Source organism: Channa argus, chromosome 24 (genome assembly GCF_033026475.1).
Source record: "Channa argus isolate prfri chromosome 24, Channa argus male v1.0, whole genome shotgun sequence".
Lineage (NCBI taxonomy): Eukaryota > Metazoa > Chordata > Actinopteri > Anabantiformes > Channidae > Channa > Channa argus.
Window position 1 is genome coordinate 7,248,071 of NC_090220.1, and position 23,577 is coordinate 7,271,647.

General features: G+C 42.9%; 1 protein-coding gene across 1 annotated transcript in view; it reads left to right on the forward strand.

The window, feature by feature from the left end:
* The first annotated feature begins 1,306 nt into the window (after positions 1 to 1,306).
* The window catches only part of usp25 (ubiquitin specific peptidase 25), a 72,838-nt gene continuing 50,567 nt past the window's right edge, over positions 1,307 to 23,577 (forward strand). The window contains exon 1 of the mRNA XM_067493986.1: positions 1,307 to 1,506. The gene's annotated coding sequence lies outside the window, so the exon portion shown is untranslated. The remainder of the gene's footprint in view (positions 1,507 to 23,577) is intronic.

A 23,577-nucleotide genomic window follows, 5' to 3' on the forward strand; every position in this document is an offset into this window, starting at 1 on the left:
TCAACACATTTACTCCTCAGTTTGGAGAAAGCCTCAAAAACCCTGGGTCCTACATTTCCCCTAGTGTTTTATTACACTTTGTATGCTTGATGATGGATCCACACTCCGAGCTTTTCTGTTTATAGTCTCTGCTTATAGTGTTTGTACTGTGACATACTGTAACAATGATGATGTCATCAGAGTTTGTTATTATTTATGTTTTTATAAACTTTTTACAGAAGACATACTTCAATCGCTGTCACAAACTGAGAGTTATAACAAGTAAAAAAGAATGTATGTGGAAAATCAGCTCATTCATTTATTCTATACACTCGTGTGATATTGTTGTGCTAAAATATATTAGATTATAGACAGATACTGTTACTGATTTTACTGAGCACATATGTTACTTCTGACATTGCTGCCAAGTACTGTTTCAATACAACAAATACATTAAAGAAATAAATTACACCTAATATGTACAAAGAATTACTAGAAGAGCAAATTTTTACGTAAATTACGTAAGTAAAAATATCAGTACCTCAACTTAGAATTACACTGTCATGAGTATTAGCTAAAAAATACACAAACTGACTCAATGTACATCAGTGAACATAAAATTTTTTATTATTGATGCATTAGAGTCTTCATCACTTTAATGTTGCAGCTGGTAAGGATGGCGCTTACACTGTTTTGATAAAGATGACATATGATAATAATAACTATAATTTCATTTAAATAATGTAACTTGTATCTTGTAAATTTCTCTTCGGGGAACAAAAAAGTAATTATTACACAGTATTTTGTCTTATTAATCAGATAATAATTGTATAGTTATCAAATAAATGAAGTGGAGTAAAAGTATTATAAAAGCATATTAAGTCGAAGTGGTAGAAAATGAATACATAAACTAGAAAGACCTCAAAAATGTACAGTACTTAAGTAAACTAAAAATGTGTTAAAATGTTAAATATTTACATAAATATGTATACTCGATGATTCACAATATGTACAACCCATGTATACATCCATAGAATAATTCATAGATAGAATATGTACAAATAACCCAACACGGCCTATCAAATAAAAAGCACTGCATATATTATTATTATTGTTGTTGTTGTTGTTGTTGTTGTTGTGTGGGGGTGGGGGCAGCAGAGTGAAGGCTTGTTCCTTTAAGGGTGGTGTCAGCGGCAGGCAGAGGAGGAGCAGTGTGACTGTCTCCGCTCACTTCTGCGCAGCGAGGGGACTCCGAGAAAAAACAATTCCTACAGACTACACGCTACACACCTCAGCTCGCTCACAGTGGTAGCCCCCCCCCACCCCTCCTCAGAAAAAAAAAAAACAGTAAAGAATAAAAAACGAGGCGTTTTTTGGACTAAAATTGTGATTTTGAAAGCCTGCCTCGCCATTTCCGTCTCCTGCCAAAAGTGTCAAGACAGATGCGACCGTTATCATTGGATTTGCCTCCTCCTGTCGAATAACAACGATGCGCCTCTCCGGCTGACTGTGGGGTGGACAACGCAGGTAGGGGATCTATGTGCCCGACACACACGCACTGTCATATGTGGACATTTATTATTAACCCTGTTGGGGGAAAAAGACGCGGGGGCACATGAGGCCCACGGGACGCGGTGTCGAGGATTACAGCAGATAAAATCGCGTTTTCTCGCGGAAAAGAAAAGGCTGCTGGTGTCGGAAGGCGAGCAGCGGCGCATATGGACATAGCGCTGAAAACGCTGCATAAAGAATAAGTGGAGAATGAAGCTGGCTGTGTGCGCTACTCTAGGCTTCGGATCCAGCCCATAAAGTCGTTTACTAATAACAGTGAACGTGTGTATCACCTGGCCACCGTGTGACCAGTTAATCAGGCCCAGAACAGAAGTATCACTCTGTATAAATGTTATTTGGAAATTGTCGATTTCTCCTTTCGGATCGGCTGCAGCTCAATCACATGAAACCAGTGTGTTCTATGGTGCTTTCAGCCCACTGTCATGATCAGAACTCTGAATGGATATCGTCACCATGTAGGCTATTTAAATAACAGCACACACTTTGGGGCCACTATAGCAGCTATAATCTAACATTAATTCATTTACTGTAGTTCACCACACAGGGTCAAAACCATGGCCACCCTCCTATTCTGAAGTAGTTTTAGCACCACCAATGGGAAACGCTTCACAGTTGCACTGCTCTGCAAATTGCTAGTGGCAAGTGCTCCCTTAAAAGATCTAGAAGGGATTGAGCTGAAGCCCAACACCTTAAAAAGGACATAAGTGCACTTGTATGTTGAGCTCGAGTCAGAACTAGAGTTTCAGGTGTTTAAAATACAGCTTTGTCCTGGATGCATTAGGCTACTTAATGAGAAAGCTCAGTGGGTGCTCAGACACATACTTCACTGTGAGCTTTTTACCCTTAATTCATTTTTATTTTATTGTGTTTGTTAGAAATTTGCTCTAAATTGGATTCATGTGTAAAAGTGTTATTTTCTGAAGTTCTCATTTCAGTGCCACTCAAGGGAAGGCAGTGATAATGGCATTAGCCCCAGAGCATGTACAGTAAATACAGTGTAGATGAAGGTAGTTAAATAAATGTAACAAAGCATTGTTGCGACAACATAATCAGTATAGAGGTAATATTTGTCCTTTTTATTGAACAGCTATGATGTGGATTCATGGCTTAGTTCATGATTCTCCATTAATGGATGTTCTTTTGTTACCTACACAAGCTCCCTTCATGTTCAGTCTGCAGACCACATGCTGCAGGTGAAGCTGGTCTGTTGCAGCCTGTCACATCACTGTGTCGTCATGTCACATACCTATGTTTTGATGTAGATCAAAACATTGGATCTTTTTCAGAGACTGCCGGGAAAGTTTTTTGAACAGCCTTAGTGTAGGCATTTGTTTTCCAGAAATGTCCTGTTGCTTCATTGGACTTTGGATCAGTGTGGAGGCAAAAGGTCAGTGGCTGGAGTTTGCTGCAAGTTACAGGAAAGAGGGCAGAGTACATGTTGAGTTCAGGTTCTGAAAGGGCAATTTACAAAGCCTCCCAGCAGCAACCTGTTTGGATGTTGTAATATGAGGATTTGTTTCCAAAAAAAAAAAAACCTGCTGTAACTTTGACTAATAATCAAAAAAGAATGTGAAGTTAAACTTTTTTAAAGCCGTCTAAATGCTGTCTGTGTCTGGGGGTCTGCCTTTTAGCCTTTCTTTTGTTGAGCATTTAAGCAGCTTAATTATTTGACCTGAACTTACACAAGATGTTCAAGGTAGTTCAGCTTGTCCTCTGTTGCCACAGATAACTAAAACCTCCACATTTAAAGCCAGCCTTGCACTTGAAAAGTACTTTTGTCTAAGTGGCCCAGCCAGCGTGCCGTAACTCGAAAGAATTCTCAGTGTTGCATGTATCTGGATTTGACTGAGCCATCTGATGTTGTCCAGGGAGCTGCTGTAAAGTGATGTGCAATAGTCTGCAACAGAAACAGAAGACATTCAAATGGCCAAATGCAAATGATGAATGAGGGTTGCTGAACAGTCACAAGACTGGACTCTGCACTGTTCTCTCTTATCCACTGGCGGCCTTTCACGACAGCAAATCTTATCTGCCATCAAAACAATGCTGCTGCTGCTGCTGCTACTGCTGTATGGAAGTGGCATCTTATGATGTGCGAGTGTGTGTCAGTGTGTGTTCATGCAGGTATGATCTGCATTCTTTTTTCTTTTTTGGAAGTGTTTTAATTAAAAAAAAGGTAATTTCAGAATCCGAATGCCTGCTGCTTCTTAGTGACTCCTTTCTCCTTTAAATAATTTGATCTAGCGGTGTATTTTTATACAGGATGATGCCACTGAAACAGGAGTACATGCCCAGGCACAGGCTCTCCAACTACTACCACTGTGCCCACTCAAAGCCCACTGTGTGTAAATCTGTCAGTCACAACAGCGAGAGACACAGGGGCAGACGTAATTGAAGGTGGCATCCGGCTTTTTGATTGCCGAGATACTTGGCGAAAAAACAAACTAATGTGCAATCTACAAGAACAAGTGTCATGCATTTACTGCAGAGTTTTTGATTTATTATAGACCTGGGAGCTGCCCAGCACTTGTGTTGTTGGCCACTGAACATTGTTCAAGGGCACTTTGACAGTAGATGTTGAGGAAGAGAAGTGCATTTCTCATTTACTTACAAGCCCATACTTTGTCAGCTGCTGAGGAATCAAACCAGAGACCTGTTGGCCATAAGCTCATTCCTCTAATTGTTTGGGCTCTATAATATTTCTGCGGAACATGTATTAAGCCAAATCTTTTTATTGTTCTTTTTATAGTTTATCTTTTGGTGTGGACACTTTCTGCTAATAATACTCAGTAGTAATACAGCCAAGATTTACACCACTACAACTGTGCTGTAAATTTTACAGTCGGGTCGCAAAGTATCAAGACAAGAACACAATGCACGACTGGTCAGTGTCAGTTTCTAGCATCTTACCACTAAGAGGATGTTAACACTTTTGACTCCTCTCTCGGCCTCCTCCTCCACATCTCTTATCTCTTAATGGATTTCACATACACACACGCATATCACACAGTATCACTTGTTAATGCTGCCAGGGCCAGATTACAAAAAAATTGGACTGGAACATGTCTTAGAATGGATATGATGTGACAAAGATAAAATGTCAAGGCTTCAGTGAGTTAACTGTAAAAATGATGTGGTATTGATGTGGTAGACTGAAAACTATTGAATCAAACAGAGCAGAATAAAAAGTGGTAAATATGCAGTACAGATATGGAACTCTACTATCCAAGCAGATCGTGAATTAGTCAGACTGATACCTTTACCTTTACCAATGAGAATGTATTATTAGTATATTTTCTCACAATTTGCTGCCTTTTAAAAGCCCCACTAAATGAAACCACCTCGGACACACAGTGCAGAACTATTCACGTTGATTTTCCCTTCTGAAATAGGATCAGTGTGTGGGAAGTTCTAAGAGTATTCCCAGTTTGTGCTGCCGAGAAGAAGAAGGGTGTTTGTGCAGGCTCTCAGTTATAGCAGCACTATCTCATTTAGAGACAGTCACTCTTGCTCTTGTTGTCAACCAATGTCAATGGGACTCATTTTGATGATAAGGCAGGAATTGCCAAATGCTTTTTCACAGCAGTCCCTCCTGTACATGGAATGGAATGACGGAATGCAAGGAAGAAAGATGGACACTTCAGCTGCAACCCCTGAGAGCCATACTAGCCAGAACTCATCTGTTGAATCACTCCCTTTCCACACCTCCTCCCCCTTCACCCTCACCTCCAAACTGCCCACCTCTCTGCCTTCACACTTCACCTTGGCCTTGGCGCAATGACAGGCCCCTCAATTATCTCTACCAATTGATCGCTGCTGATTGCAATTGCTGTGAATTATTTAGCCTCTGCTGAAATTGCTCACTCAATGGGAAGGAGCCCAAAAGACAAAGATACTGCAGGTCAAATATATTACACGTTACCCACGTGAAGCTCGAAAACAACAGCTGTGGAATCCTAACTGTGCCAATCAATGAGGCAGAGTGTGGAAACTGAATCAAGCTACTCTGTACTGTGATAACAGAGCTACTTGATCAAACCAAACTCCACTGTCCCTCTCTTCTGATACGATAAAGACTGAGGAGATGTGGCGTGCAGCAGCAGACCTCCTGGGTGATGTGAGAGAAGTTGACTCTTTCTCTTGCCGGGCTGGTGTGGTTGCAGCAGAGGAGTGAAGTGGAGATGACTCGCTCCTTCGCTCCTTCCCTCTCTCTCTGCCTCACTTGGTCCTGTAGCAGAGCTACTGGCCCCCAGGCTGTAGAGGTGCAGTATGAAGGTATCTCTCCCATTGTGGTGAGTGTGCTTCCAGGATGCTGCAGTCAGACAAGGGGAAAGTCTAAGGTTTGCCACTAGCAGGACAATGTTACATATGTGACAGTGTGGGGGGCTGCAAGCGGAGTGAGGACAGACGCTTGCAGATAGGAGGCATGTCCAGCCTGTGTGTTCACGTGATAAAAAGCATCCGACAGATACTGTGTGCACGTTTGTTTTTAGTGCATAACAGGTCATATTTATAAGTGTGTAATAATGGAGTTATTCATAGCAAACATGGATTCACATGAGTTTGCTTCATGCCTTGGTCAAACGAACCAGCTTCTGACAGGCGTCAGAGAAGTAGACAATATCTACTGCACCTTGTGTGCTGTTTAAAAGTATTATTGCATATGTCCCTAGTGTGGTCTAAGTAGCCTAAGGGTTGAAGGCTAGAACAATGTGTCACAGAGGTCCAGAAGCTGAGGTTGGCTGTTATTCAACTGTGTCTTATTTTAACCAGGTTATGTGGCAGGAGTGCAGAGGAGGAGCTGGGGCTAAGTGAAAATGCCACTCATTCCTGAAGAGTCCCTGGCCTCGTCAAGGTTAGTGGCTTGTCTTTGTAAGTTGAGGGATTGATGCATGAGCCTGTCTGGCGCTGAATTCAAAGTCCAAGGCTGTCACAGGCAGCAGCTCTCCCTCCCCCGCTCCCTACCTCCCCTCCCACCTCCCTTCCCGCCTCCCTCCCTCTTTTTTCAGGTTATCACAGGGCCCCGTCCTTCCCAACTTCTTAGCAGCCTGTCCTTTTGGGAACCTTGAGCAGCCCAGGCAAGGACACAGCGTCTGGTGCAGTAAGCCTGTGCAGAGGGGGAGGCTTTACGTAATGCTCTGCTTTAAACATGGGTGTATGACTTCCCTGACACGGAGCAGTGCAGTGCAGAGCTGCACAGCTCACACAGCACATGTCCCCTCGGCCCCCCCAGGGCAAGAAGGGGAGCAGAGAGATCCCTGCAACTCAATTATATCTTTCTCTTTTAAAAGCTTTCATTTGAAATTAAATTTTCCCAGGCAATTAACTAAAGAGGAGTTTTCAGAATTTATGAATGAATGATGGATATATAGCACAAGACGAGAGGGGAGGGAGGAAGAGATGGAGCTGTAGATGCATATGCAGCATAGGTTTCAGGTTGTGTCCCTGAGTTTTATTTTCATTGCACAACGGGTGAAGTTTATGTAAATTCAGGCATCATTAAACTTTGTACCTGTGACATGCTCTTTTATGCCACCAACTCAACAACACTTCAGAGTTCATAGTACAACAATCCACTGTCAATATTTTGGTCGTTTCCAACACTCACATACTTTCACACTGCTTGGCTTTGCTGGTTTTGTGGAAAATGTGAGAGCTGGGGATCCCCCCGGTTCCTCATTCATTCACACACACATCTTATAGAAGTTGGATATAACTTGCTCAACATTGTTACGTGCTCTGCACCCCAAATCCTCTTTTGGCCTGAACTGTAATTGTGTAACTTTTGGCTTCTAGTGATGAGCTGAATTGTTGCTGGGCAACAAGGGACCTGTGCGGGTGGCCACAGAGAACTGGAGCTTTGTGAGTTCAGATAGATCTGCAGCATTACCCGGGTTTCTAATAGAGGAAAGCCACTGAATCCTCCCTGAAATAGCTCTTTTTTTGCATGTTATTCCAAGGTAGATAACTCAGGGTTCATCCAAAAGAATATTTCATTAGTGTGTCTTTTAAGATGCATAAAGACCAGCCTCGTAATGGCTGTGACATTTCAGATTCTCTTCACTCCATTTTAAATTTGCCAGTGAATACAGGAATGACTCATTGCACTTTTGATATATATCTTTGAGCAGAACGTGGTTAAAGAAGTGGCACATCTCTAAATTAACAAAATGAATGCGCTCCCACATTACAAAGAAAAGACCGAGGACATTTGGCATAACCCCCGGTCCCCCTCTTTCACTGAAAGTGGGCTCTTGAATATCTGAAACACGCTGTCCTTTTGTGAACCTCCAGCCCACTTGTAAATCCATTAGTGAGGTGGTGTTATTCAGTGCATCCTCTCTAGAGCAGAGTAAACAGACCGAAAGACTGTGGTTCAGAAACACAGTTTCCTCACAGAACTGTGTTAGAAGGCTCCCGGTAGTTGAGAGGCCATTTGAGAGGAGATGGAGAGCACAGGGTTGATGACTTGAGGCAGCCATATGACCTATTACTTAGGGAAAATGGACTGGTGACCAAAAGATTGCTGTCTCATACTCAGCTCACCCTCTGCCCTTGAGCAAAGGCAATTAACCTGGATTCCTTCAGTAAATATCCAGCTGCAGAAATGGAAAGAGATGTGCAAGAGTGATAATCGTGTAAGTGACTTTGAATAAAAGTGTCCACTAAGCAGGAAGATTAATACAGCTAATAGGAGCATAGCTTGTGTTTTCAAGTTATCAGGGACCCAGGACTGCTGAAGACGGGGAGGAGTACATTGTCACCCCCATCTTGTCTGCCGTTGTTCACATTCCAATACACAGTTTCACAGGCTTCTCCCTTTTTCTCCGGCATTAAACTGGAGCACGACCTTGACCTGATTGCTGAGGAGGCTTTTAAAGTAACTTTCCAGAAGGAGATCCAATCATGTGACACACTTCACCCGGCCTCACCCCCTATCCGCTCTCCTGACCTTGTATGTCTACGAGGATGAGTGGGTGGAGACACTCACCACAGGCCCTGCGTGCAGCTGCAGGGGCTGTCGTTCAGTTGGGTAATCACTCCAAGGTCAAACAGGGTTGAGGTCGTGTCACACCAGGCCGTGCAGCAGCAGTGGTCCTTGCCCTTATCTGAATTTGGGAAAGGCCGGGCCACAAGCTTTCTCTCTCTTGTGACTGCGGTGACTAACCGAGTGGGTTTAGTCATCTTCTCAATTCTCAATCACTGATACCAGCATATGTCAGGGGAAGGTTGCTTCATGTCCAGAGTGATTCATGCCCAGAGTGAGCTGGCTGCTAGGATTTGTGTTATTGCAGTTGCCTTCACTCTTTCCCTACAGCTGCCCTGCTGTTTAAAACCACGCTGGCTCACTGTCTGCCTTTAGAGCATACTACTGTCTCCGCTTCAGAGTATTTTTATGCTATTACATTAACATTTCTGCCCCCTGGATATGTTTACCATATGGCTGGGTAAATCAGGGTCCCGGCCCACTTTGTTAAAGCTGCATTAATACATCGTAGCCAAACGCCAGACTTGTACATAGTCAATCATGTTTCACTTTTTTAGACAATTTTGCTGTGCCATTAGTGTATATGGAGACGTAAATGAGGCACTGTTTCCCTCTGGTTCTTTCAGACTAGTGGAATTGTGATGCATTGATTTCATATAATCAAATAACCTTATACCCTAAACATTGTGGCTTTATTCTTCTTCTTCTAAGGGTTAAACCCAAATCTTGGTGAATTGAATCAAATTGAATTAATTTCAGCAAAATAAAAAAAAAAAATGCTGAAAAATGTCCCACAAATGTCACCAACTATAAATTGTAAGCTTGAGATGATAATGAGAAACTTAATCTCGTGATTTATTAAGCTGTTCTACCCCCTGACATGAACATAATACTGTATCTCACATGAAAGGCATCCATGCTCCACACAGGATCTCAGGCAGCAATATGAAGAAGCAAAGGCTAATTTCCAGTCTTGTTTTCACAGAAATGTTGTCCTCCTTTACTCTCCGTGCAGCCAAGTGCCAGTAATGCGCAAATGCTTCTCATCTCACTGTAGCATTATTAGAACACAGGCGGAGACATACCATATTTTTCTACTTTAATAAAACTAAGTGATTGTGCTGGAGGGAGCAAGGCACCACACAAGACTGCTGCATTAGTTGCTGCTGGCATGCATATATGGATAACTGAGGCTTTTAAAGGGGAGATTAATGATCTGGATGAGCATACTGTGTGTTCATACACAAAGAGCCAAGTGAGCTCATTGTAATTGTCACACTTTTGGGTCTTGTATAAAAATGTACATTTTCATGTAGTTCTTGTTTATTTGTACAATGAGGCTTTCTCCTTGATTATGTGCAGACTTGTTTTGTTCGACAGAACCTAAGTAAAGGTGATCACCTGCTATCATCTGACATTTACAATCAGAAATTTGTTTCTGCCTGCCTGGATGCGCACACACAGACACACACAGACACACACAGACACACACGTGCGCGCATGCATACTAACAGAACCAAAACCTACTGCAGTTATACAAGAGAAGAGGAACTTCTCTTGTATAACTGCATTATGTGCCAAAAAAGGAGGACATTCCAAGTGTCACTTGTTTGGGTTAAAGAAGGTAATGGAAGCTACTGTAAAGCTTGTATAACATGCTTGATCTTTTTTGTATTCACACTGACACACACACACACCTAGTGTTAGCTCAGAGGAGCTATGTGCTTGTGTAACCGTGTTTACACGTCTGGGACTGGTGCTGGCACAAGAGCCAGATGAATGTGGTTTATCCAGGGCCTCTTTCTCTCTAAGCCACCTTCCCTTCCACTCAGCATTGACCTTGGTGCTTATGAGGAGGCAGGGCTTGACCTATATCCACCACCTTCACTGGAACTAGAACCTCCACCAGCCCCTGCTCAATAAAGAGACCTGACACCCTATTCTCCTTTCTCACTGTTCCGCTCATATTTGCTGCACTTTACACATAAAAGCTCCACCATTTTTGCAGCTTGTCTGGCAGCATAGGAAAGTGGAGCAGCGGGCTTCAGGACTTGTCTCTCAGGCACCAATATGTCTGTGTGCACTAGGTCACCATTAGCACGCAGGGGCTTAGCACCGGGCTGGTGAGAGTTTAGTGGCAGGTCAACCCTCCTCTGGTTTTTAAAATGGAGTGTCAAACTGTGGCTGATGCAAATGAGCAAACACACAAACACATGTAGTCCCTAGTATCTAGTGGAGCCAATGTTCTTGCATAGACAAAGTGTGTGACACAGGGGTGCTAACATAAGGTACACCATTGTTCAGAGAGCTATTGGAAAGCTTTGTGTATCCAAATTTCAAAAATGATCTTCCACATGTCATGCTGGGCTTTCGCAAAGGCTGAGAGGTGTCTAATCACTGTAATGCACAATGAGTGGCTTACTACTGCTTTAAAAAAAACTTACCAGACTGTAGCTGAAGTTCAGTTCAGTGAGTCTCTCTAAAGGTAAAAGGTTTTTAAAAAGTAATAATTAAACGTCACTCTCACTCCTGCAAATATGGCACTTGAATAGAAGCTAAACAATGGTTGCTGGGCAACACCAAGGCACCAGCAGGTGATGAGCGATGATTTTTGGCTGGCACATTAATATTTAAATTAGCAGTCAAAGGTGTGCGTTGATTAAGTATTTCACAATAGGTTCCAACAGGAATCCAACACTGATACAAAGGGCGTTGCAGAATCTGTTTTATAAATGAAAGAAACTGTGCTGTTGTGAGAGCATCATACATGTCAAGGGGCGCTATGGTTTATGTATGTTGATGTGTGTGTGTGTGCATGTGTGGGTGGGTGGGAGGAGTGCCACTTAATGAGGAAAGGCGTTGCATGACAGCACTGTGCGTGATCTGAGATACATCATGACCTGTTCGAACTTACGCAGAGGCATTCAAAGGGGCCAGTGTCATGCTACCAGGCATTAGGGGCACCTCTCTGCTCAGCTTGCCCCGTAATATATCCCCTAGCCAAGAAAGGCTCATATTTTTTCTGGCTGGAAGGCACGTCATACCTTCATGGGTGTTAAATGACTGTACGTCTGTGTTTAAATAAGGCAGAGGATCCCATTTAGCATTCTGAGTAAGACATGAGATAATGGCTGCCTACAGGAGAACATGTTGAAATTGGAAGGTGGGGTGGGCTACTGAGGTCTGTACATAGTGTTTAACCTCAGGAGCAGTTGTTGTATTAAGGCGGGGGATTTTTTATTTTTTGGGAGGGGGGGATTTTTTTTTCTCTTTGCCAAACATACAGCAGGCCAGCTGATAAGGGTCACTTCTATTCCAAAGGCCACAGGACTGCATCACCAGACTGTAGGGACTCATCATAGAGAAGTCTCTGAGTCTGCCTTTTTTTTTTTTTTTTTTTTTTTTTTACTTCTTTTCTTCCTTTGTTTTCCTATCTCTCTCCCTTTTGCTGTCTCCCTCGATCATGCTCTGCAGAACTCCTTGCACGATCTCAGGGAGGGGAGAATAAAAAAAGAAAAAGAAAAGTGGGTCAGGGCGACCTATTTTTTTTTTCCCACAGTTCATGGAGGCAGAGGGTGGTGGTGTTATCGTCAGTTAGACGAGGAGCAGGGCCTGATGGGGAGGCAGGGCCTTGTCGCGAGACGCAGCCACTCAGAACTGGGTCAGCGGCAAAGGCTACGTCTTGTAAACGGCTTGTCATACTGGGGAGAAAAGCTGCAAATGAACCATAGATTATACGCCCCAAGCTGAGCACTGAGGTCTCTCCTCACTCCCCAGCCCCACACTTCAAAAACACACACGCACATATAAGCCTTACAGTAGCACAGGAGTCTCTGAAGCGCTGCCACCTCCTATAAGTTCCTCTCTTCCCCTCTCATTCTCCAGTAAAAGCGTTTGATTACTGCAGTCAGACCTGACAAGCTCAAAGCCCGAACCACACAAGCTTTTAAGTAAAAGATCTTTTCACATTTCTCTTTCACTGACACACGGGAGCTGTTTTCTAAATATAGCCTGCTTTCTCCCAGATTTGCACGACTTTATTCAGGTCAGGTTATTTACTGTACCAAGTTCAACTGTGGTTTAGAAATGAGCAATACAGATGCTTATTCAGCTGCAATGACCTCTTTGCATATCATCTGTGAAAGCGCCAGACATGTGAATAGATCATTTGCTTACAACAGCCTTCGTAAGATATTATTGTCTTTAACTAATTCTGGTAAATGTTTCAACCCCAATATGAGGGCAGTGTTGGCTGAACCAGAGTAATGAATGATGGTACGTCAGTGGTCTTTACATTTTGCTCGTGCCGATTTTTCGTCTTTAGTTTTGGCAAATTGCCCTCAAGCTGCAGGGAAGAAATGATCCCCAATCACCATATATTTTTGATATTGATTTCACACGGGCCTGAGCTTTTGCTTGTTGTTTCATATCCTTTGCGTCTTCCTGCCGTGTCTGACAGACATCGCGGGAAAAACACCTGGTTTGATCTCCTCTTCACAAATAATTGCTGTTCTGTTATACTGAGCTAAGACCTTTTAGAACTGAAAATTGGGGCTTATTCTTGCATTGGGATCTGCTTATGGAGCAATGCAATTTTCAGGCAGTAGAGCTCACTCATATTTCACTATGTGGAACAAATCTGCCTGTAATGAATCTCCCAGGACACTGTGGTGCCTCTACAACCGACTGCTATTTGGTTCCCCTGTGAAGCGGGGGGGGGGGGGCTCCCATATATTCTATATGGGAGCCTTTTAATGTTTCAACACAGCCATTGCTCAGATATGAAAACAATATATATATATATATTTTTTTTTTTACATTTTTGATAAGAGGAATTTCACATAAGGTTCATTACAAGTTGTGTCTTTTCACTTTTCCTATCAGTCCCAGCTATTGTTAATCATATTCGTTTCGCTCTGTGTAAAATCAGCCTTATTAGCCAAGGTGTCACACTAACAAACATAACATAATATCCCGAGGTGGGGCTAAACATGGGGAGGGATCGGATTAGAAGCAAGACTCTGGTTAGTACACTCCCAGCTCACTTCAGTGCCACAGCTCCTGAGCCCTTCCACTGCTGGGCAGCAGACCTGTCTAATGTTATTCTTAGCCCCAGAACTTCATGTCTCTGTATGAAAGCCCCTTAACGCTAATTGAGGAGACTGCTCATGGCTCATGTCGCTCAACAACAGCCCAAGAGGGGGGCATACACTTGTCCCCGTTTGTTTTTCTACATGTGTGTGTTTGTGTGAAGGTGAGACATGCTGAGCCGTAAACCAGTCAGAACCAGTACCCGCCCACACTTGCCAGTGTTGTGTTTTTTTTCCCCCCTTTCTTTTTTGCTATAGGGAGCCACCACAGTGCCTTTAACAGATGGTTTCCAGCAGGCCCGCGTATGACATGTGATAACATTACAGTTTTGAAAGGTCAGGCATGAAGAGAACCAATAGGAGGGCTATACCAGTCCCACTGCAGTCCTCTCTACACACACATTACCGTGCCATGTGTATACGTTGTGTTCTAGAAAAAAGGCTTTTATGAATTTTCAAACGCCCAGTATTTAACACGTTGCTTCTAACAGAGAAATGCAAATATTTACTGTAGTACTTGAACCTTGGTGGCCTTAGTCACATTCACAGGGAGGGCCTTTGAATATTTGCATGGTGATAAAACCCTTCTTTGTGCTTTTAATGTAGACTGTGCGCAACACTCATGCGAGAGAATAGTTTGACAGTGCAGAGCCAGAGTTTGGACTATGGACCATGGTGTTTACTTTGGAAAATCAGAGGGCAGGTCATCATCAACCTGTCAAAACACTAGCTCTGAGGGACCAACCCCTTTGTAAGTCACAGAATTGATTGGCTAGTAAACCGACACTCATCCTTGGAACTGAGGCTGGAATATTTGTTTTGAAGCTACAAGTCCTGTGTGTCAATGGTTCGGAGCAGAGCAGGGAGGAACAGTCTGGAATTTCCATGCATGTAGACAACACCTCTGGAGATGTTGGGAATCTCATCACAAAGGTGTATTCTATAAAGCAAACCCCCCCAATCATCCCCTTTTTCTGAAATGGCACAGGGCATGAGCAAAGACGAGGTGGTAGTTTAAAAATAAATCCACGCAGTCTGGTCAGACATTTTGAAATTCTGTTTCTATCTCAGACTGATAGAGAGGTTAAAGATACAGCATCCTGATAAATCTCTTCCCACCAGGGGGAACAGATAAGGAGTAGCGTAGATTGAATAAAAGAGCTGAGGAGAAAGGGGGAGTATGGTTGGAGGGGATAGGAGGAGGAGGGCTGAGATGTCTATCAGACCGCATGAAGTGTTTTTTTTTTTTTTTTTGTCTTGCAGATCCAGTTCAAGGGCACCCGTAGGCGAGGCAGCTCTCGCTATTGCCATGCCAATGTTTCTGCTCAAGGTCATATGAGCCAGCCCTGTGACATTAAAAAGGAACAGGAAAGGGGAATGAGGAGGGGGTGGTGGGTGGGTAGAGAAACCATCAACCACAGACTTGGACAAAAACATGGTATTGAGTTGCAATGAAGAAAAGTAGCACTTTAACTCTCTGTATCTTTCCTGTGACTTTCTGCACTTCTGTCTGGGTCTACAGTGGATTTTGTGAGGGCAAGAGCTTTTTAAGGGCAGTAATGAGAGTGTCTTATTCTCTCTGCACAGAGCCAAGAGATGCTTGGCTAACTGCTTTGTAGTTGCCAGCTACACACACAGGCAGTGTGTGTGCGTGTGTGTGTGTGTGCTTGTAGGTGTGGGTGTGTGAAAGAGAGCGAGAGAAAGATATAAGAGAGAAGAGTCACTGTGATAAACCTCAGGGGAGAGCGGAAAAGAAGAAAAAAGGGTCTTAAAGTTATTTAAAGGGTCATACAACCCATGGAGAACGTTGCTTAGTTGAGGGTTTGGGCTGAAGTCAGGTTTAACTTAGATGAATTGTCCCTTTTTTTTTTTTTTTTTCACTTGACATCAACTATGGGGTTGGTGTTTTAAATGGAATCAGAAAGCAGAGGTGTGGCTACAGGTCACGGGACACGTTGTTACTGTCTGTGGTTACTTATATTAAGTCACACTGGTCACCGACTGCAGCCACAGTGTAAATATAAACATTGTTGGTACATTTACTCAGCGTTGTACTATTGTCTACAGAGCTGTCTTATCTTTGTACACACAAACTTGGTTCCTGAAGTGCTGGTTTTAACACCAGTGCTTCCCTCAGGTCACATGCACATTAATCTTGTGGTGAGGTCAGGTGGATGCAGACAACAGGCTTTCTTGACTATTTCGACACGTGACAGAGACAAGAACAGATGTAAATAATAAAATAGATGATAATTCAATTCCTGCTGCTTCAGCTTCACAGTCTTGGTTTCGTTTTGTTCAACAGTGTCATGATTTACTGACATACAGAAGCTTCAGTTATGTTATGGAGAACACCTGGGCTTTTCTTACTATGGCCTTTCCAAATGTCATATATGACACATAATGAATAAACAATGACTAAAGGAAATCATGAATATGCAATAAGCAAGAGCAGCTACTATAGCCTGTGTAAAGCATTTAATAGATGATGGGATTGTAACTGATGATTAGAAAAAGAAAGTCTAAAGTGACCTGGTAAACTATACATGGGCATTTCTTAACTCATTTTCTGGTAATTGAATAAGTGATAACAATTGTATTTTATGATTTCTTTTTTTATTAAGCCTCTGTGCCGGTGACAGCTGTAGCCAGAGGCGTAATAATATTTTCAGGTTGTCCGTCCGTCTGTCCTGTTGTCTTAAACGTGATATCTCAGGAAAGCCTGGGGGAATGTCTTCAGTTTTAGCACAAACATCCTCTTAGTCTCAAGGATAAAAATTATTAGATTTTAGGAGTCAAAGGTCAATTTGACTTCACGCCTATTTGTTATTGTCAGTGTAATATTTCCACAATACCTGGAGGGTAATTCTAATTTGGCACAAATGTCCACTTGGACTCATGGACACCAAACCTTGATCTTACCACCAAGCACATACAAACAGAGAACTCTACAGACGGTCTACTCTGTCCCCTCCTAAAGAAGGCTTCAGTGTTGCGGGTCTAGTCCAGTGTATTTTGACTGGGACCCCAAAGTACCTATAGGACTCCATCTTCTTAATTTCCCCTCCATTTCTGAGAACCAGGACAGGGGTCTCCCCTTCTTCTAGTGGTCCGACACAAGCTCGTTGGTTTTGCTGATATTGAGCTGTGGCCAATTGTCATCTCATTATGTGACATCACCCTAACTTAGTTTCTCCTGGTGAGCGTTGGCCAGCTACATAGCAGCTCCCCCATCAGTGTGTGAGTGTGTGTGTGATTGTGAGTGTGAATGGGTGAATAAGAAGCAGTGTAAAGCGCTTTGAGTGCCAATAGGTAGAAAAGTGCTATATAAGTGCAGAACATTTACCATTTACCATTTCTAAAAGTATTGTGTAAGTGAAGACAACATGTTTCTCACTGAAAAAGACAAATCCCAAATAATACACATAATATGTTGAATGAAATTCCTTTAAAGTCTTCATTAAATATGGGTGCAATTTGACTTGGCATACGTAAGCAAGCATGTGGGGGTGATTCAAGTTTATGTATTTGCTATTTATTGTTTATCGGTAAAGGTGCATATCACTAACCATTGCTGTTACGCCTTATTTAGCCACAGGGATTTATTTAAACGTGTTGCTTAGGCAGATGTACAAAGTCAAATAGGTATGTAAAACCATTAGGAGTGTAAAGTTTGCAGTCTCAGAAGCATCTCACATGCTGTATTCCTATGACCCAGGTATACTGATAGTACAGCTACAGTAATACAGTGTAGTACATAGTATCCATGGGCTGACCTGCTCATCTACTTTTGTTTACATTGTCGTCATGTGTTTACTTGTCATTCAGGTGTCAGCTTGCAGTACATGCGACACTATCCCTGCACTATGTGAACATTGTCTTGTCCTACAACTACACGCACACGTACAAATCAGCGTTGCACAAGAGTCATGCAGTGTGTAACGCACGCAGACGGGAAGTGTGTAGGAAAGCGTCCTTTGCGCCGATGACCCCTGTTCTCCATAGCATACGGCAACACAACTGTATGCTACACTGAACTAAATCACTGCCAGCTTCAAACCAGAGTCTCTGTTCTGTTGCTGAGCCTTGGTGTAGGGAAAACAAGAAGGATTTCTTTCAATAAAGTATCAATTAAAGAGTATAAATTCAATTATTATGAGAGTCCAATTAGTATTTTATAGCGGGATTTTGCCTCGACAGTGTGTTATCCCTGCACTAGTTTAGTTTTATAATCCATAGCCATAAATGAGAAATGCGTCCTATTCCATCTATGATTTTTACATCAATATACAATGAATTGGAAAAGACATACAAGGTGAATGTAATGGAGGATGATTTTTGTACGGAGATAAGGATATGTTTTCTGGAACAGAACTAATAGCCCTGCTATCTTCTAAATTTCCTTGTAGATGTAAAAGTACAGGCAGACATTGTATGAGTCCTCTAAGTCTGTCTCCCAGGCCACTAATGGAGCTGCTTCAGGCTATGCATCAATATGACATCACAGATTACAATCTTTAGACTTTGGGAGCACTTTAGGTACTTTCAGTGCTGGAAGAATGGAGCAAGAACTGGCCGACAAAACACTGACTCATTATAATAACAATCACAGGCATGGGTGGAGTCGTGGGGTGATACAGCCTGACAGAAATTACAAAAGCATTTCCATGAGGACTTTGTAGTGTGTGTCTGTGGGACTTTAACGAACTTATATAGTATCCCATGTCTCGTACAATAGTCCTTTCCCTATTGCATTGTTCTGAAGTTTTTTTTTTTAATTAACCTTCATTTGAATGCAGTTTGCACTGATCCAGGATGTCAAAGCTCAAAACGACCAAAGTCAGTGTGTGGTTTGTTTTGTTAAAAGGAGCATTCTGGACTACAAAATAAAGGATGTGTTTTGCAATGGAAGTTTTAGGTTTGTAACATTTTTGTTTTTCCCAAAACGGGCTGCATTTTTCTGAAATTCAAGATGAAAAGAACTAACTAATGTCCATCAGGGATACTAGTATTGGCCTTTGGGCCCAATCCTGCCTTTGCGTACTTGTAGTCTTAGTTGTAAAACTTGTTCAATAATGAGCCTGGTGCCATGTTAACATCTGCAGGTAGGCATAGGTAGAGAAATGTCTGTGGTTTAGAGTTGTGTAAAGATAATTGATGATGACTGTGTAGATACTAAAGTCCATGTTGTCTCTGCTTCTCCACCCAGGATTGCAGTCTAAATCTGTGCTTTGTTCATCTTTTTTTCCTCTTCTTTTTATTCTTTTAGCCAAAGTTACTTCGTTTATCAAACACTGGTTAACGACTTATGTGTATTGCAGAACAACGCATGAACATTTCTGTTCTCAATGGATTTGCTTCACTGTCCAGCAACTGATACTAGGTGCAAAACAGTTTAGTACTTTTAGCGGTACTCACTAGTATTGACTAGTATTACCGCTCGTTCTGGGATAAAACGAAAATAAAACGAAATTAACCACAGCGTGATCATAAAACCTCATTATATAATTATAGACTCATTTAGTCAACAATTTGCATTTAGTAACTAATTTTCACCTACCAGTGGCCGTTTTGTAATTTTACATAAGGCAAAATGAAATTTCAACAGTGAATACAAAGTTGCACAATTTAATAAATGGAATTAAATTGTAAGAAGACACAAATATGAACAGATAAACATTGAGGAGTTTCAAACATCATTTGGTTTTTCTTTCCTTTTAAACCATCTTTTAGCATTATAAAACAGGAGGATGTGCACTGACTCCCCTCTCTTTAGCAGGACCACTGGCAGACTGAGGAAAGCAGTGCAAATCGGCAGGCAATGACATCACTGAGTGGTCAAAGGTCACGTATAGAAAATAAAAAAATTCTCCCTCTAAAATTATACATTATGCACAGAGAGAAATTCGTATAAAAATAAAACAACATGGTTAAAAAAAAACTGGTGGATTCCTAGTGAAATTTAAATCTGTTACATTAATGCACATGCTACACTTGCAAACTTTAATTAATTATGTCTAACACATAATTAATTGAAAAAGTAATTACATAACTTAATTTATTACTTAGATGCACTTTGCTTTTATTACTTATCCCATCTCTGTTAAAGAAGCCTTTAAACAATTCCAGACTCTCCAAAACTGCATTTATACTATACAAAATTACGAGACTCATGAATTTATAATTTACATTACAAAAGCCAGGTAGGAATGTACATTTCTTTTCACTCGTTATAGTTTAAATCTATAGTCTTTGACACAGTAGTCTGTGAAAGCTGACCGCAGAGAGAACAAATTGTTATTAAGCCACCGTCTAATTCCTGGCAGGCGGTAAACAATTTAAGCAAAAAAAAAAAAGAAAGAAAATTCAAAGTAACAGTGTGTTATTGGGAAGGGTAACAGTAAAACAATTACATGTCAATTACATGTTTGTAATTGTAAAAAGTTATCAGATAAGTCTTTCTTGCTATTAATGAATATGTTCCAGCCTATTGCTTCTAGTAAACAATAAAGAAAAAGTCATTTCCAGTAATGAATAATAAATTGACATTTAAAATGCAACAGAGACAGTCCTCACTGTGGACTGTTGCACAGGGGAGTTCAGTGTATATCCCCTCAACAAGCTCCAAGTATATTAATGTAACAGGACATTTCTCCTCTCCTGCAGGTTATCCCCCCCACCCCCTTCCATTTTGTATGTGTGTACGCTGACTGTCTAGTAGGGAAGATGGGTTTACCCCACACACCTACAGTAGAGGACTTCGTGTCTGCAGCCTGTATGAGATCTAGACTAAGACCCTATGAACTATACTTTCGACTCAGACAGGATTTACCGGATAAGTATTCCTCACACTTGTGACGCAATCCTTTTGAACACTAACCACTCAAAGCTGGATTTGAAGCTCTACTGAACCCTGATGAACTTTGACATTCAAGGTGGAACTAAAAGGAGGGGGGGGGGGGGGGGGGGTATAGAGAGCTGTTCCTCTTACCGGTTAAAAACCCACTGTGCCCCAGTCCCACAGGGGGTTTGATCACACCTGTTCATCACCCAGTTGGCATAGTACCATTTTGACTTTCTTTTGATTAAATGTAAAAGCATTTAGACTAAACAATCAATAGGTACAGGCTTGAGTCCTGAATCGCTCGAGCATAAATCTTCCTGGTGCCTGGCGTGGAGTCGTCCCTGTATCATTTTTGCTGATTAGTTTTCCCATTACTCAAAACAGATGTGTTCGCTGGTGATGAATGATCCAATTATGGGATATTTGTCACCCATTTGATATCTGCTGCTAGTCTGAGACTGTAAATAATTTCTGTGTGACGCTACCCCTCCAGTGCACAGTCCACTCTGATGGGTATGTGTTGACCCAGCCTTTGGATTTGTTTAAATGGTCGACTGGCCATTAGACGGAGCTTGCCCCGTGGTGTGTTTCTGTCCCCAGTAGCCCCGAGCCACTTCTCTTGGATCATCTCATCAATCTTGTGCGTACAGATAAGAAAGGTACTTAACAGAATAGTCAGCACTCGTTTCGTTGTAAGATAAGAATAGTTGCCTTGTCATAAAATTTCATTTAACTACTGTATCCTCAAAAGTCCGCACAGCTTGCTGCCCCTCCTGTTGACGTGCCTCAGATAGTAGTCATACACGTCTAAACTGTATGTGACCCCCACCAACTGCCCCTCCATCACACACACACACACACAGACACACACACACACACCAAAACAATACACAGACACTCACAGCTGAAAGGATTCATATACAGCCCTCCAATCCCCTCCCCCTCCCCACCCCAGTCTGTGGACAGTAGGCTGATACTGCAGCCTCCCTCCCTTCATCTCTTTCTCTCTCCTGCTCTGCTGTGCTGAGCTCTGTGTGTGTGTGTGTGTGTGTGTGTGTGACAGCTGCCTAATTGGGCATTCTCCCCTCGTCGGAGCGCCTGCCTCTCCTCTCTCTCCTCTCTCTCCTCCAGCCTGGGCCGGGGCTGCTGACGAATGGCAGCGGATTACAGATGAGGACACGGTGACCCGCCTGACCTTGCTGCACAGCCACGGGGGAGGAAGAGGGGCGGGGTGGGGCGGACAGGGTGCTAGGACTGCAGCGGGGTGGAGCGGGGGTGGGGGGTGGTATAGGTGGAGGGTTGGGGGGGCAAGTGGCATCAGGTCAGCAGAGGATGAGGTCGCATGAAGGTGGGTGAGATATTGCAGTGGGCTAGGGGGAGTTGCCAGGTGGCCGGGAAAGCATGCGGGTGATCAGACGAATGACATGAGTGTCACATGACACCCCTCCCCCAAGCACACACATGCATACACATACAAGCCCCTCCATCCCATCAACTCATGTCACTATGTCAAGGGCACAAGCCCCCTCTGGCATCAGCCACTGCGGCATTCCCCCCCCAACTTTAACTTATATATGTATTTCCTCATTTCCCCTCCTTTCCTTTTCCTCCTCTCTTTTTATTTAAACTTTTTTATGTTTTTATGTGTCTATCAGACTAGCAGCTTCTACATGGCTGCTGGCTTGCTTCCACCCACCCCTGGGCCGCGATGTGGTCTGTCAAAAGGAGGCAGCAGATCCTTTAGTGTGGTGAATTTAAATTTCTGCGTGCACTATTGATATTTCTATGCCCCCACCCCCAACCCCCCACCTTCCTGCTGTGCGTGTGAGACTGCCAAGGTGAGGTTGTGTCCTCTTGTTAAGAGCGATTAATGGCACTCGTTATGTACATAATGAAATATCCCTGCTGATGCATAGGGTGGCGTTGTCTCTCGCTCTGCCTCTGGTCCACACACACTCTCAATCCTATAGCCTGTATGTGTGTGTGCATGTGTGTGCGCAGTGTAACACTGGGGACACTTTTTTACAGCCTCCAGGCAACTCCAGCATGTGTTTGATATGGTGTAGAGACCCCCCCTTGTAAGTTGTCTCACCAAATGAAAAAGGATCAGGAATTAAGGCCCCGTCCATTCACAGTCGAGTTTGTTCCTCTTTTTTTCACTTTAGATGCGCACAACACTGCAGCTCCCTGCGTGACATGTGTTCTGAGAGATAGAGATGGGTGGCTCACCACCGAGTCCCGTTTTGACTGGCGGAGTAAATTTAGATCTAATCTTCTTGTGTGTGTTCTTTTATAGCCCGAGAATGTTCAGCTTTTAAGTTGACCTTGTTGTGTTATTTGCTTGTCTGAGGCTTGTGTGTATGCATGCGTTTCTAGGATGAGCCACTGATGACTTCCCTATAGGTTTTTATTTTGACCTCGTGTGTGTGTGTGTGTGTGGTTGTGCGCGCGCGCTCACACTTCACACAACATTCAGTGCCTGTGTCAAGCTGTGCAAGCTTTTAATCCCACGCCCCGGTGCACGTAGGCTTGATTAGTGGCAGCAGTTATCTGTGCAGAAGACAGCACGCCCTCCTTTAGCATTTGGTCAGGTCTGGGGCACTTGGGGGGGGTGTCAAGTCATGAGAAAGGTGAACAAGGAAGGAGAAAGGGATAGGAGGTTGTGGCAGGAGAGGGATGGAGCGGAGAGGGGTGTGCAGAAGCCTGATTAGTATTCTAAAGGAGCACTCCTTCCAGTGGAGCAAATTGATTACTGCACTTTACCTGTATCAGCCTCCACAGCTAAGGATGACAAGGTATGGGAGCGTGATGTGTGTCTGCATTCACCTCCCAACCACAGCAGAAAGGGTGTGTTGAAATTTGGCTTAGTGTGGATTTTTTGTTACTCTGTTGAGCACTTTTGACTATGTTTACCACTGGATAGTTTTCTCTCTCCTCTCCATCTTCTTCATTACAGAGAAATAATAGCCCAGTGGCAGTTGGGTGCTGGCCTTGTCTGTCGTTGTCTATGTCTGATTTAATAGTCAATGGCTGACTGAGGGAAGACAGACTCATTTCCTGCAAGCCTTGGCCTTGTGCTTGTCTGCATCTAGCCTGACAATTAG